We start from the raw sequence: 13,954 nt of genomic DNA, 5'->3' as shown, positions 1-13,954 counted from the left end.
AATATCAACTCTCACATAATAATTTCAAGTCTTGGTCCTTTACGAGTCTAATACTCCAAGGTACAAACCCTGTCTGTCAATTCCCTCTAATTTTCCTTAGTAGGAAGGAAACAGAACATCTCTAAACTCTGAAAAAAAATATAAACAAGAAAGTAGAAGCACTCTTATCCAATACTGTTGGGACCAGTAGTCGACTGGCTAGTTTAAAAAACTGGATAAAGACAATTTTTGTGAGACACACACCTTAGGCATTTTAACTTGGAACACACATATAGACACATTCCTTGGCCGATCTTTTTATGCAGAAAAGCCTTAACTTTAATGTCTATTAATCGCAGCATCTTTCTTAACTAAAACACATTCATAATGCATCATACACGATTTCTAGTTTTATTTTTTAAAGTACAGAGACAATCTAAAAATACTTCTAAAATAATCTGACTACAAGAATCCTTTTATATTTTCCTAATTTCCCTTTACAGTTGAGACAGCTCATCCACACATAATCTGACAAAAATTTTTGTAACTCACCTTTAATGAGTCTCTGCCAAAGCACTGGCTTACTGTCATAGAAATAAAACTTTCTTTTTCATTTTTGAAATTGCATGTCATCGATTCATATAAATTTAATTGAATTCCATAACAACAATACCAATACAGCAGTATAAACAGGCCTAGTGGTAACACAACTGACTTTTGTTAAGCACACAACCAGTAAAAACAAAAATTCTAGGATGTGCTACTAGGTAACTACTGGCTATGAGCAGTCAACATGCTATGGGCATCAGTTAGTATGCTACAAAGAAAATAAAAAGTTCATCTTGCAAGTTTATTTTTAAAAAGATTTTATTTATTTATTTATTTGAGAGAGAGAGCGCATAAGCAGGAGGGGCAGTGAGGGAGGGAGAGAGAGAAGCTCAAGCAGACTCCACGCTGAGGGCGGAGTCTGACGTGGGGCTCAATCCCAGGACCCTGACATCATGACCTGAGCTGAAATCAAGTGTCAGATGCTTAACCTGTGCCCCCCAGGTGCCCCTTGCAAGATGATTAATACAAAGCTTCTACGGTGAGGGTCCACCAAAGAAAATAAAATTCAAATAGTCATTGAGTGACTATTACGAGCAGGCACTGATGCTGCAGGCATGATACCTGATGGTGGGACACATTTTTGAAAAAGACGTCTTTCCCAGCATTCTCATATAGCCCTAATTTCTTTTAAGATTTTATTTATTTATTTGACAGAGAGAGACAGCCAGTGAGAGAGGGAACACAAGCAGGGGGAGTGGGAGAGGAAGAAGCAGGCTCCTAGCGGAGAAGCCTGATGTGGGGCTCGATCCCAGAATGCTGGGATCACGCCCTGAGCCGAAGGCAGACGCTTAACGACTGCGCCACCCAGGCGCCCCAGCCCTAATTTCTAACAGCATAAGAAATAACTAGAAGAATATCTCAGAGTTACTGTATTTAAAATAGTAACTGAATTGGTATCTCTATCCACTTGTTATAGAAGGCAATATTTAAATTGATCTGAATGGATTTAAAAAAACAACAATGAACTTAATTGGACAGCTTAGCTTCTAATACAGTATTTTCAAATTGTAGACTGCATTTGTATTTTTGTTATTTCATACAACAACCAGACTATCATTACTTCTGGTTTTGATTTAAAATTGTGACTGGTAAAACACTTTTTTAAAGTTATAGACATCGTGATAGTGGAAAACTTTAATTCCCATTTTAACATCATTTGGTTGGACAATTGAAAACAGTCACAAAGATAATATTGTCATAATTTTTAAAATATTTTATTATTTTCAAGTTAATATAACTATCACTTTTCATGTGATTGTACTTAGATCAATTTTTTAGCACCAAAAGGCCTAATCTCAACTTTCTGCTTATTATTAGTTTACTTATTATTATCAGTTTATTAACAGCTTTAAAATAAATGTATCACTTGTATCCATATATGATGACGATGATGATGATAGTAAAAGCAAGTGTTTACTAACTGCTTAAAAATAATAAAAATGGCCAGCACTGTAAGCTAAGTGACTTACATACATGTAACTTTCCCAGCAACTTTTGCAAAGTAAATATTATTATTCTTACTTCAGGTTGAGGAAACTGAGACAGCCCTAAGAAAAAAAAATCAGGATCTCAAAAAAGATTGACTCCAAGCTTAGGCTTCTGACTTCAACAAGTTGTGTGTGTGTGTGTGTGTGTGTGTGTGTGTGTTTAAAGTAAACCAGAGATCATAGACTTTCTTTTCCAGTGAAATTTTTATTTGCACAGATGTGTGTGTGCATGCTGGCATGTACACACACACACACACACACACACACACACACATACACACACATATACACACACACAACACACACTTCGGTAAATCAATTTCATATGCAAAAGAAAAGTGAGCCAGGGCTAAGTTATTAAAAGAAGCCTTTGAAGCAAGGAGCGATGATGTGTGAAAGACATACCACAAAAGCTTATTTAAACAAAGAACAAACACAGAGGGATGGAACAAAAGTGAAAATAGGGAAATGAAAGCTCTCCATCTTTTCCGTCTTTTTACTGTTGTGTATGGATTTCTCATACACGGGAAGGACAGGAAAAGACATCTGGAATTTCTGGAATATCCAAAACTAAAATCAGTTCAACCAACTTACAGTCCAGATGAACCAAATCGACACATTTTCAATGATTTTTTTTCCTATGTTAAACACAATTACGTTATCCTATAGTAAAATCCATAATTTTAAATGTAATTCCTTACTTGTAGGAAAAAAATTTTTTGAGGTAAGATTTTATAAAATATTTTCATAGTATGTTTTTCAATAGCATGTTATGAAAGCAAAATTTTTGACTTGGCTTCAGAAAAGAGACAGAGAGCCTTTTCACCTTACATTTTCACCTCTACATTTCAATATCCCAATGTACATTTCAATAGCACACTGAATCATTTTCTTAAAGTTTCAAATTTTGTTTGGTATGTGTATATAATATCATAAAAGTTCAAATTAAAATCTTGAAAAGAAACATATTATATGGTATAGGCTATTTAATTTCTAAACCTGTTTCATGTATATACCTATATACAGATGATGGAACTTTATAATTGAACTGTTAAATCTGTATTATCAGAGGCACTCTTAAAAATAAGGTAATAAATTCTAAGTTATCCCCCAATGCAAACATTCCCAAGTATTAGGCTATGGAAGACATCTCAATGTAAAGGTGAAAAATTCGGCCAATCATATAGAGGTTACGTTTATGACACACACCATCCAGATCATATGGAACTGACAAGGTGCTTGTAGAAACAAACATTCCCTTTTTGGCAAAATAAAAAGTGGCTTTTAAACTGCTCTTGGGAGCAGAAATAGAGTAGCCGAAAAGTTGCAAAGGAGAAAGATGAAGTTGGTCCTCTGAAGTTAAAAATAATTTTTGTTTGCTTACATTTAAATAAACAATAAAAGTCTTATAGCGACTCTATGCTTACAGAAGGCACAATTGCCTTTACATATAAATGGAAGCACATTTCTAGCACTTATATTATTGCAAATATTGAAAATGGCCTCCAAAAGCTTTTAGCAACGTACTCTTTGTATTGCTTCCAAAGAAGCAATCCAATTAAAATGCTCATTTTCAGCATAAAGGGCTAGGACAAGGACCCATACACCATACCCAGCATCTTACAAACTCTATGGGAAATAGATTGAAAACTTCCACGTGCTTTCTGTGTGGTTGTACCAACCAAGCATTACTTACAAATATTCTCCTAGAAAAGGAATTATATGTTTTTTTCCACCTCTTCTAGTACATATCCATCCATGATGATTCTAACCTATATTATGCTTGCTTCCTTGAATTCACAATTTTGCAAGCATATGTTGTATATTCAAACATGTCAATAGGAACATGGTAATGAATTTTTTCATTTTTGATACATTTCCTCCACATCCTCCCATCATACTTCCCATAGTAAGCATATAGAAAAACTTAATAAATGTGTTCACTGCATTCATTTTCTTACAGTGGGGTTACTTTATTGTTTGTCCTAATAATAACATTTGTTTTCCTTATGATAAGAATTTATTCATTTATTTATCATGTTCTTTTTTCCTCACTTAATTTCGTAAAGTTTATTCTTGTGGCCATTTTCTTTCAATCAAAAAAGTACTTATTGAGTATCTTGTATAAGTTGTATTTTAAATGGGCTGCACTATAAACAATATTAATGAAATTATTAAATAAAATATGTTTTCTATCTTTCAGTATGTCTGTCATATAAAAGATGGATGCCTTCCTTTCAAGATATTTGAACAGACACCAAATGATTGCCTACTTCTCTCTCACAGCTCAGATAAATAATTAAAAGGAGATATACACAGATTGGTTGCATACTTAAGAGTCAGAATCAATTAAAACAAAATTTTATGAACGCTCTTCCAATAATATATCACTTCAGGGACTATGAAATGCTACCTTTACATTTGTAAAATCACTACAGTTAGATTAGAGCCTTAATGTTATTTCTCCATGAGCACTAAGAGTGTGTATGCACAGAGAGACGTGAGAATGGGGGGGAGGGGGTTTTAATTGGTAATTTTTTAGTTACTAATATCTTTATAATTAAGTGTTTTAAAAGTGCCTTAGAATACCCTAGAAATGGTCACTGAATATTTATTGAGCACACCTAGAATCAAGTTTCTTGTTTAAGTTGGTATTTAAGTTAGGATGGCACTGTGGGCATCTTCTGTAAAGAAGAATTTTGTGACTGGTCTTAAATAAACACCCAAATCCTTTTCATTAATTGTCTCAGAGCTTTCCTAAGCAATGTAACAACAGGTTACAGCTCTGCTCTGACCAAAAGAACACAGAGCCCTGGCAAGATGGTACTTTTTTGGAGAAACAAAAGATCACAAGGAGAGGTACTCATTTTTAATTTAGTTCTGTGGGCAAACTCAAGTTTGGGGATTCCAGACAACATGAAAAACTCCCTCTTAAGAGTGTGTTAATATTAGGGAGCTGTCTCATTTGTTCATCAAAGAAAAGTTTGCAGGAAGTTTTCTAAAATCCGTCTCACTCAAGCTTTTACAGTTACAAGCAGTATCTTGCACTGCAGTCCACTCAGATCCTAATTGTACACACACTCTTATGTATTTTATTTCATTTTTAATTGAATCGCAGTCTGCCTAATGTTACGGTTCATCGTGCACAGGTCTGTCTCTCCAGAAGGCCTGAGAGTTGGTTGAGGTCAGGCCTTTAACTTCCCTGTATCAGTGGCTGATACAAAACAACTTAGTAAATGCTGGCTGAATGAGATTTTTTAGAACTTCCTCCAATCGAGGTTTGCTTATCACCCTACATACATACAAGAAATATCTGGAACTCTTCAAGAGGAAATCTAGTCCTTTATGGGTTCAGATATCATGACGAAAGATAACATTCTCACCAACAACCCGAAAGTTCAAAACCAGGAAACACTTAATAAAGGAGGTCCCGAGGATACAAATCTCTCATTTAATCAATGTAAGAAAGTTCTCAGGGTCCTGTTGGCAGTAGATTGTTTCTGGCCCTAAGATAAATACCCCTTTTCCACGCTAAAATCATGGCCCAGCTGTGAAATAAGATGGCTGCCAGGAATCCAGTGGTGGCAGCAAACTCAACCCAGAGGTCCAACATTTGTAGGCACTGAACAGACACCGCAGTGAAACAGCAGTGGTGACCAGATGTCACTAATGGCCTGAGGGCATCCTTCTGCCTTCCCTCACCCATGATGCTGCCTTCTTCCCCCACCCATTAAGGGTGGCATCAAGAGCAATTATAGCATACCCCCAATGGGCTGTGCCAGGCTGGCAGCCGTAACACCTGTCACAAGGTCTGCATGACATTAACAAAGCCCCGGAAAGTAGCTTTAATGAGCTGACCCTACACCAGACAGAGCCCAGTGCGGTACTGAGCATGTAGTGACTGCTTCGAATATCCTGCTCGCTGCTTCACAGAGCACGACTTCAGCACCTCGTACTGGGCTGGAGACAAGCATTCTCAAAGGCCGTTCTTCACGTGCCACCTCTTATCTGGAAATGGAACGTGAAAATCTGTGAAGCACACACCTCACTCAGCACCAGCTCCACATTCTGCCCACCTGAAAATACTTATCAGTGCCATTTAGGTGATGAATGTATGCATTTAGGGGATGAACTTAAGGTGTGGCACGATACTCTTTTTGTGGTGAACCTGTAACTTTGGGAATTGTACGTTCTTAAAGATAGGCAGCAATTCTCTCTCATCTCGCTTTCTCCAGTGAGCAAAAGGCGCCATGAACTCCAGTGGATGGCTGAGCAGATGAATGTATGAAAGTTACTGAGTCCTTACAAAACTGATCAGGAGACAGTCAAAAATGCAAAATGGTTATGAGATTGAAAGACAGTCTTCAGGGGCACCTGGGTGGCTCAGTTAGTTGAGTGTGTGACTCTTGATTTCTGCTCAGATTATGATCTCTGGGTGGTGGGACAGAACTCTGCATCAGGCTCCGTGCTCAGTGTGGAGTCTGCTTGAGATTCTCTCTCCCTCCCCCTGACCTCCCCCTGCTTACGCTCACACTCTCTCTCTCAAAATAAATGAAATTGTAAAAACAAAGAAAAAAGAAAAAAAGAGTCTTCATTTTGGTGAACTATCAATATTTACAGGCAAAGGGAAGATTCCAGGATAACTGAGCACTCAAGGACACCAGACTACAAAAACAGTCATACAAGGGGTGCCTGAATAGCTCAATTTATTGAGCATCTCACTCTTGATTTCGGCTTAGGTCATGATCTCAGGGTCCTGAGATCGAGCCCTGCGTTGGGCTCCGCGTGGAGTAGGCTTGAGATTCTCTCTCTCCCTCTCCTTCTGCCTCCAAAAACAGTCATACAAAATGCTTAGTCAAGTCAGTAAAATCACTGATACACCATGATACCAAGGCTACTAATGAAAAATTACAAAAGGACCAGTGAGCTAATTCATGGAAAGAGCCCAGCACACAAGGTCTGAGACAGAGGAAGCTCGGTATGTGATAGCTATGATTATACTTCTGATTATGGTGATTAATAAGTGAAGGCTAGTGATTTATAATGTGTCCTCCATGGTTCAGTCACCTCATCTTCAAAAGGGATAGAATGAACAATGACACAAAGACGGCTGGCGTTCGTAACCAACAGCGATATTTTTCTATATCTTTTTTAAGAGTTGAAAGGACTCTAAGAAGTCATTTTAGTCCAATCTCCTCATTTTTCAGAAGAGGAAACCACTATATTACCCCGCACCCCACCCCTGCAAATTCATATATCTGTATCTGAAGTCATGCAACCAGGTGGAAGCCAAGTGGCTTAACTGATCACTGCTTCTGTTTCTCTTTTTGTCCAAAGGGGCAAATAATACCTGGCCCCTATGGACTCATACTATCGTAACAAATGATGCAGCGAGAGTCTCATTTTAAGCATCTGGCACAAAGGTTCAGTATGAATTCAAAATAACATTACTCTTTCAAAATAATATTGGTGAAGATCTCTACTATTAATACGAGTGCTAACACCACCATTACTACCACTATATTTATGTCTTGCTTATTTTGTAAGAGATTCTGGGAATATGAGTACTCGTAAGGAGGTTCCCGTTCCTTTTCTGAAACAGCAATCTGATCAGAGCTTCACAACAATATAGCTACATCTAAATACTTAGTCGCTTATGATTCATACCTTCCAAAATAAAACAGCTCACTTCCAAATTTAAATTTTGTCTTCAAATTTCAGACACATAAAAGCGGCCACTAGAAAACAGTGGGTTTTAATTGGATGCACCAGGTTTAGTGATTTTCATTCTTTGGGGTTCACACAGGGTTTACAGGACTTCGTTCTTTTTATTGGGTTCAGACAAGACTCAAAGTCAAATTTACCTGGAACTTCTCACATGGTTTGAGCATTAACCAGGGACTGAGTGGTTTATAGATCATCCAAAAGAATTTCTGTCCCGGAGTCTTGCCGTGAACTCTAAGTATTTAAATTCCAAATGAGTTTACATCACGAAATGACTGTACATTTTTAGTATCTGTTTCTGTTTTCTTATTTTTGCTCTTTTAAAATGAAAACTGTAAGGCAGATACATGGAGAGAAGTGTCTGATAACTTTAAGAAAACAAAAAAAATAAAAATGTAATGTCTTAAAATGTATACAATATTTTACAGTTTACAAAGGGCCTCCACACATATTAATTTGTCGGAATGCTAACCACTGACCCTTGTAGGATGTGATTAGATCGACTTTACCCCTAATATTATCTCAGACTCTTCACCTACGTAATTATACATTCTCTAACTGAAATATTTATAAGGAATAATAATCAATTATTAATAGCATTTATTTTGTAAACAAAGTGTTAAATTAAGTCAGTTTATAGCATTTTCTTCCCCTTGAGGAACAAAAGCTTGGACCATAATATATGGAAAATATTTTGGTGCCCCACAGTTAGGACTTTGAACTTTGAAAAATATACTTTATATTTATGGAAATGTTTTCAGGGGCTGTTATAATGAAGCTGTACTGTGTATACCGCGGTTAGAGATCTAACACAATGAATGCATACTTAAGAAAACAAAAGCTACACCCCTCAACTTAATTCTGCACACACAGTTTATTAGATTTTAGGATGGTGTCATAACTTTAGTCAAGAAAAAGCCATCTGAATTTATAAAGCTGAAATCATCAAGGGTCTAAGTCCTCCTCACGGGAACGTATGAAATGCCATTTCTGCTTACGTTTTGAAGATCCCCATTTATCACAGGCATTTTTCTATAACCACAATATATATTTGAGTTGGAGGAACCTAGCACAAGAGGACTTTTAATCCAACTCATTTCAACCCATTGAAAGGACTTAATGATGAAAAAGTATTCAAATTTCGACTCTATCTTAAATAATAGACTAGCGATCCCTATCTCTGAGTCTACTCACTAGTGACAATTTACATCGAGGGGGTAGAAATAAAATCCTTTAGGACTACTCCTTGAAAACCATGAGGCGTATGTAGGAAACAGTTCACGTGAGGAAAAATACTAGGGGACCGTAAAGGACAGGACTGGTACCCTTTTGTTTGAGGAAAAATTCAAGATTTGGGCCTATAGCCAGAACTCGCGAATTATCTAAGTTTTTTAAGCAATCAATTATGAAAAGCACTAAAACGCTGTCACATTATCTGAATGCTACTTAAAAGTAAGTAACAACTACTCTTCTGCGAATTTCTGATCCAAACCCAGGTGACTACGGTACACTAGATTATCCAAGTCCATCATTTTATTTATAATTCATAATTGTATAATTAAACTCACATTGATTCAAGGTGCACCACAGCCAACCCCCTAGCCCTTCAGCCTCACTGCACACTGGTGTGTAGGGAAGGGTAGCCAGCTTCTGTCACCTATCCTGGCAGACCCAGGCCTCTGGCTGTGAAGAAAACCACAATGTGGGGAGGAAAGCCTACAAAAGAATGAAAACAGAAAGTGTCTAAGGCCTTGGCAGAAGGACACTAAATAAAATAGAGAGTGGTGACTCATTTTGGCAGTGAATCCACCTCAACCCCTTCAAAGCCTTTGGCAAGAGTCCTCAGAGGAGACCCCAGCCTTTTGCCAAGCCACAAAACACCACAATTATTATCACAGCAGCCATCAACAAAACAGATTTTGTAAACTGACTTGTTGGCACATAGATTAAAGAAGCTATAAAAAGGAATAACAGCTGTTTGGGTTGCCCTATGCAGAAAGCAACTATATAGAAAGTAAAATTTATATCTCTATACATACTCGGGTAGACACGAGCACACACATACACGCCATGTACTAATTATACACATTACTGCGTACGAAAGGGTACAATGCCAAACACACCGCCGCATAAATTTAAAATACAAACAGCTCTTTTGAATGAAAATACTCACTTTGGAAGCACAAATAGATAAATTTCCTGAAGAAAAGATTTTATAATTCACCGATTTAAAATATGGACTCCGTCTGACCATGGAAAAATAAATAAAAGTTTTTCTTAAAATACTGAAAAGAGTACTGGGCTTTTCATGTAAGCAAGAATGCTGACAAATTCTTTTGAGAATTTCCAAAAATACTCCTTACTCTATCTCCTTAGACATTGCCTGACTGGCATTTTATACTATAAAATTTAGAATTATCTCATGTTTCAGGCAATTTGAAGCAATTCCACTTGCTTACATATTCATAGATACAATCCATTATGAACAACGTAAAAAGAAATTTAAATGATTTAATTTTTACCTTTGCTACAATACTATTAGTCACCTAAATAAACTGCCAATGAATACCATGTAATAGAACAGGGAAAAAATGACAGGTAATAATCAGTACTACTTATATGTTCCTAATTTGAAGATTAAAAAGGTACTTCGATTTACTATAAAGAGGCATGGTCTCCTGATTTTTAATTTAAAAAGAGACATTCAAGTTCCTTGTCACCAATTTACAGTAAGATACATAAGAATTAGCAAGGCTCTTACACTATCTTACATTCATAATATCACACATTACGAACGTACTCTGTAAATATGTATTGAAGGATCTGCTACGCAACTTTCATCTCACAGATTTGCCCAGCTGACCTCTAAATGCCTATGTAGCTCTATGTTGAAATTTCCAGAGCGAAAGCATCTTAATGGCATTGATCTTTTACACTGAAGGATACAGAGTTCTGATCTCAGCAAGGTCAATAACGTTTGTTTTCACCTATTGAAGGAGCAGGTCTTGGTTGATAACTGTCTACCACAAGGGAAAGGACTAGAAATGAACTTACAAGAGTCTTAGCTGCAAACACTGTTGACTAAACGGCAAGGGAAAATCAGTGAAAAAGGGATTGAATAGTGACATTTCTTGGCTACCTCTTACAATAGAGTATATGCCAAGTATACATCTCATCGCCTGAGGGCTCATGACTGAACCCATCCTAAAACTGCAGATTTCCCAAAGCTCAAACTACATACACTATTTACTATAATAGTATCACTAGCTGATTCTACTAACGGACATAAAACCACCACCGTCCTGACAACCAGCTTTTTTTGAATGGCGGCTTAGGAATTAAACAAAGTACTCTTCCAATGAAAACCTGCCGTGAGGAATTCAGGTTTCGATCAGAACGGAAAAGCTAGTCCACGGCTGATATGAAACAGAAGACCCATGCCAGCCGTTCACTGAGTAAAGCCCCTGCCTGGAGAAGTTAACTCACCAGTATATTTTTTAAAGTGTCACACGGAGAAAAATCTTAACAAGTTGTAGAAATATATTCACTTTCAGAGCATTCTTCAAATTACCACAAACTCTACAGTTCTTCAACTAAGTTTGGTATTAGCTGTTTATACCTAATGACCAAAACACATGGTAAAAACTGCACGGGGTTTAATTAAAATCCCTTTCTCCAGGCTTTGTTTTTTAAGTGCAAACTCTTTTCCTTTATTATCATTTCCCCCAGCTTCTCTATCTACCTTGGAACCCAAGCACATTATGCAGCCAGCACAATGAACTAACATGCCAGCAGAAGTAGTAGGCTCCACCTATCCAAGAATTTTAAAAGCATCCAAGTACACACACACTGTCTCCTGTGTAGCCTGGAGATCCCTATTGAGCTCATGCCAAGTGTCTGAAAAGTTGGACCCTGCATCCGGTATTTACACTAAGCTAAAATTCTAATCAGCACTAACAGCAGTATGTTTTAATTCACCCTTATGATTTTATTTCAATCTGCTAAGTAGCACAACTGCCAGAAAGCAATTGCTATAAACTTAAGTAAACAAATGCAAAACTAAAATAAATCTTAAACCTGTTGTATATAAAGTTTGTGCCACTTTAGGCAAGCAGTACAAAAAGGCACAGCCTGAAGCCTTGGTTAACGCTCTCTTCGATCTCATTCAGAAAGCTCTTTGAAAGTACTGCCTAGTCTAGTCTTCCCCCAGACCCCGTTCTAAGTAAGTATTTGGTGCATATTTGATCAGGTAGAGAAAATGGCCATGTTATTTGATGATGGTATTTTCACCTCACGTATTCCCCTGAATAGTCTTCTGCCAAGCATGTGAAACAAGTAGTACACGGTGACTACTTGAATCTCTGGATGACACTATAACCACTCGTGCCAAGGAGTTGGTGCCAAGTCTTGCATCTTCGGCGGTTTTCTTCCCCCTTCCTTTATGGGTGGTATTTGGTGGGGGGGGGGGTAGAAGGGTGGCAGTGGGGGAATGTGACCAACAAACCTTAAGAAGTTGGTCACCATTTTGAACCTGTTCAGTTTGCTCAGACCTTGGCAGCCATCTTACAGCTTGGCAACCATTTTGAGAATTTGCTTGGCAAGCTCTCAGAATTCGCTGACACTGTTTAAATAGAATGCTAGTTAAAAATAGTCCACGTTAAACAATACAATGTGATATCAGGTAGAATAACCCTCAATAAACCTTGCCAACAAAACAATTTATAACATCTTCACCGAGGTAAATGACATTCAAATTTTCTTAAATACCTCTCGCTAAAGCAGCTTAAAAGCTGACTCTTTAACCCTTTAGCAGACAGGTTCTTAAAAATCCATACTGGAGGGGCACCAGTGAGTAGGACAGTGGAAAATATAAGGAACGAAAGAGGTGGCCGAACACATAGTCACAACTGACATCAAAACATTCACAAGTCCATTCAAATTCAAGATACAAAATAGAAGAGAGAAGCACTGTCATCCCACTCCACGGAGTATAATTCTAGAAAATGATCCCACAACTTCAGACTATGTCCCACTTAATGTTTTATGAGTTCACAGAAACTATCTTAAGGAGTCATGTAGTACAGAACTCTTCCTTTGGTAAGGAAATTAACCTTGAGAACTTGTGTAAAAGAAAACAAAAAGGAAAAACTTGTACATAATGACACTTTTCCAAAATCAGGAGTTATAAATGTTTTCTGATAATGCTGTTATATTCAACCTCACCTCAGTTTCAATGGTTGTAACTTGACGAAAAATAAGTTCTTTCCTTGAAAACGTTTTTTGATGGCTACAAATTTGAAATACAAATGATAATTTTGATTGGTATAACTCTGGCATCATCACCAGATTATATAGTTTTATAGAAGGTTGAATTAACTAAAATGATATGGGATGATAATTTCACTACCAGATGGAAAAGGAAAATGATAAATCTAATCTGAAATATCTTTTCCATACTGAAATAAATAGCATTTTAATATACAACTTAGTATATTCCCTTCAGTGTCATGAATATTTATTATCATATTAGTATGGGGGAATGGTTTATGGTAAAAAGGCCATATTGTTTATGATTTTATGAAAAAAATCTAAGTGAACTAACCTTTCTGTGAATCCACTATTATAGTGAAATCATAAATATGAAGATAAAGCCTAAATAATTTTGAATATTGTGATGATAAAAGACAAAAATTTGAAGTCATTGAATAAATCCCTAGCCAAATAGTTGTCATTTAAATTTTAATGCATCTTGGGGCAAGAGGGACACTCAGCTTGTATTCTATTTCCAATTATGATATAATTCATAATAGCACCTAAAAAGGCTAAATCCGTGCACTATTTCCAATGTTCATAATGTTGTAGTGCTTTCGAACTTGAAGACTAAATTTCTAAATTTCTACTGAAATTTAACTCAGGAAATATTTTACTTCCCATAATATCCTACAAATGAAACAATTCATTAATCCATGATCAAAACTAAAACATTACATAGGAAACATTATGCTGAAATGGATCAGTCTTAAGTCCTGATACTATTAGATGTCTCTTTATTGAATGACAGTATCAGCAGTGGATGACGTAAACGGTGCTAGCATACTTTAGAATGCATTGATAAATTGCTCTATTGATTCCGTTCTGCTTCACTTACCATAATT

At 36.8% G+C, this 13,954-nt stretch overlaps 1 protein-coding gene across 6 annotated transcripts in view; it reads right to left on the bottom strand.

The window, feature by feature from the left end:
* The window catches only part of NFIA (nuclear factor I A), a 586,444-nt gene that overhangs the window by 206,242 nt on the left and 366,248 nt on the right, over window positions 1–13,954 (bottom strand). The gene's annotated exons all lie outside the window — the stretch shown is intronic.

Source organism: Ailuropoda melanoleuca, chromosome 2 (genome assembly GCF_002007445.2).
Source record: "Ailuropoda melanoleuca isolate Jingjing chromosome 2, ASM200744v2, whole genome shotgun sequence".
NCBI lineage: Eukaryota > Metazoa > Chordata > Mammalia > Carnivora > Ursidae > Ailuropoda > Ailuropoda melanoleuca.
This window is presented reverse-complemented; position numbering and strand designations above follow the sequence as displayed.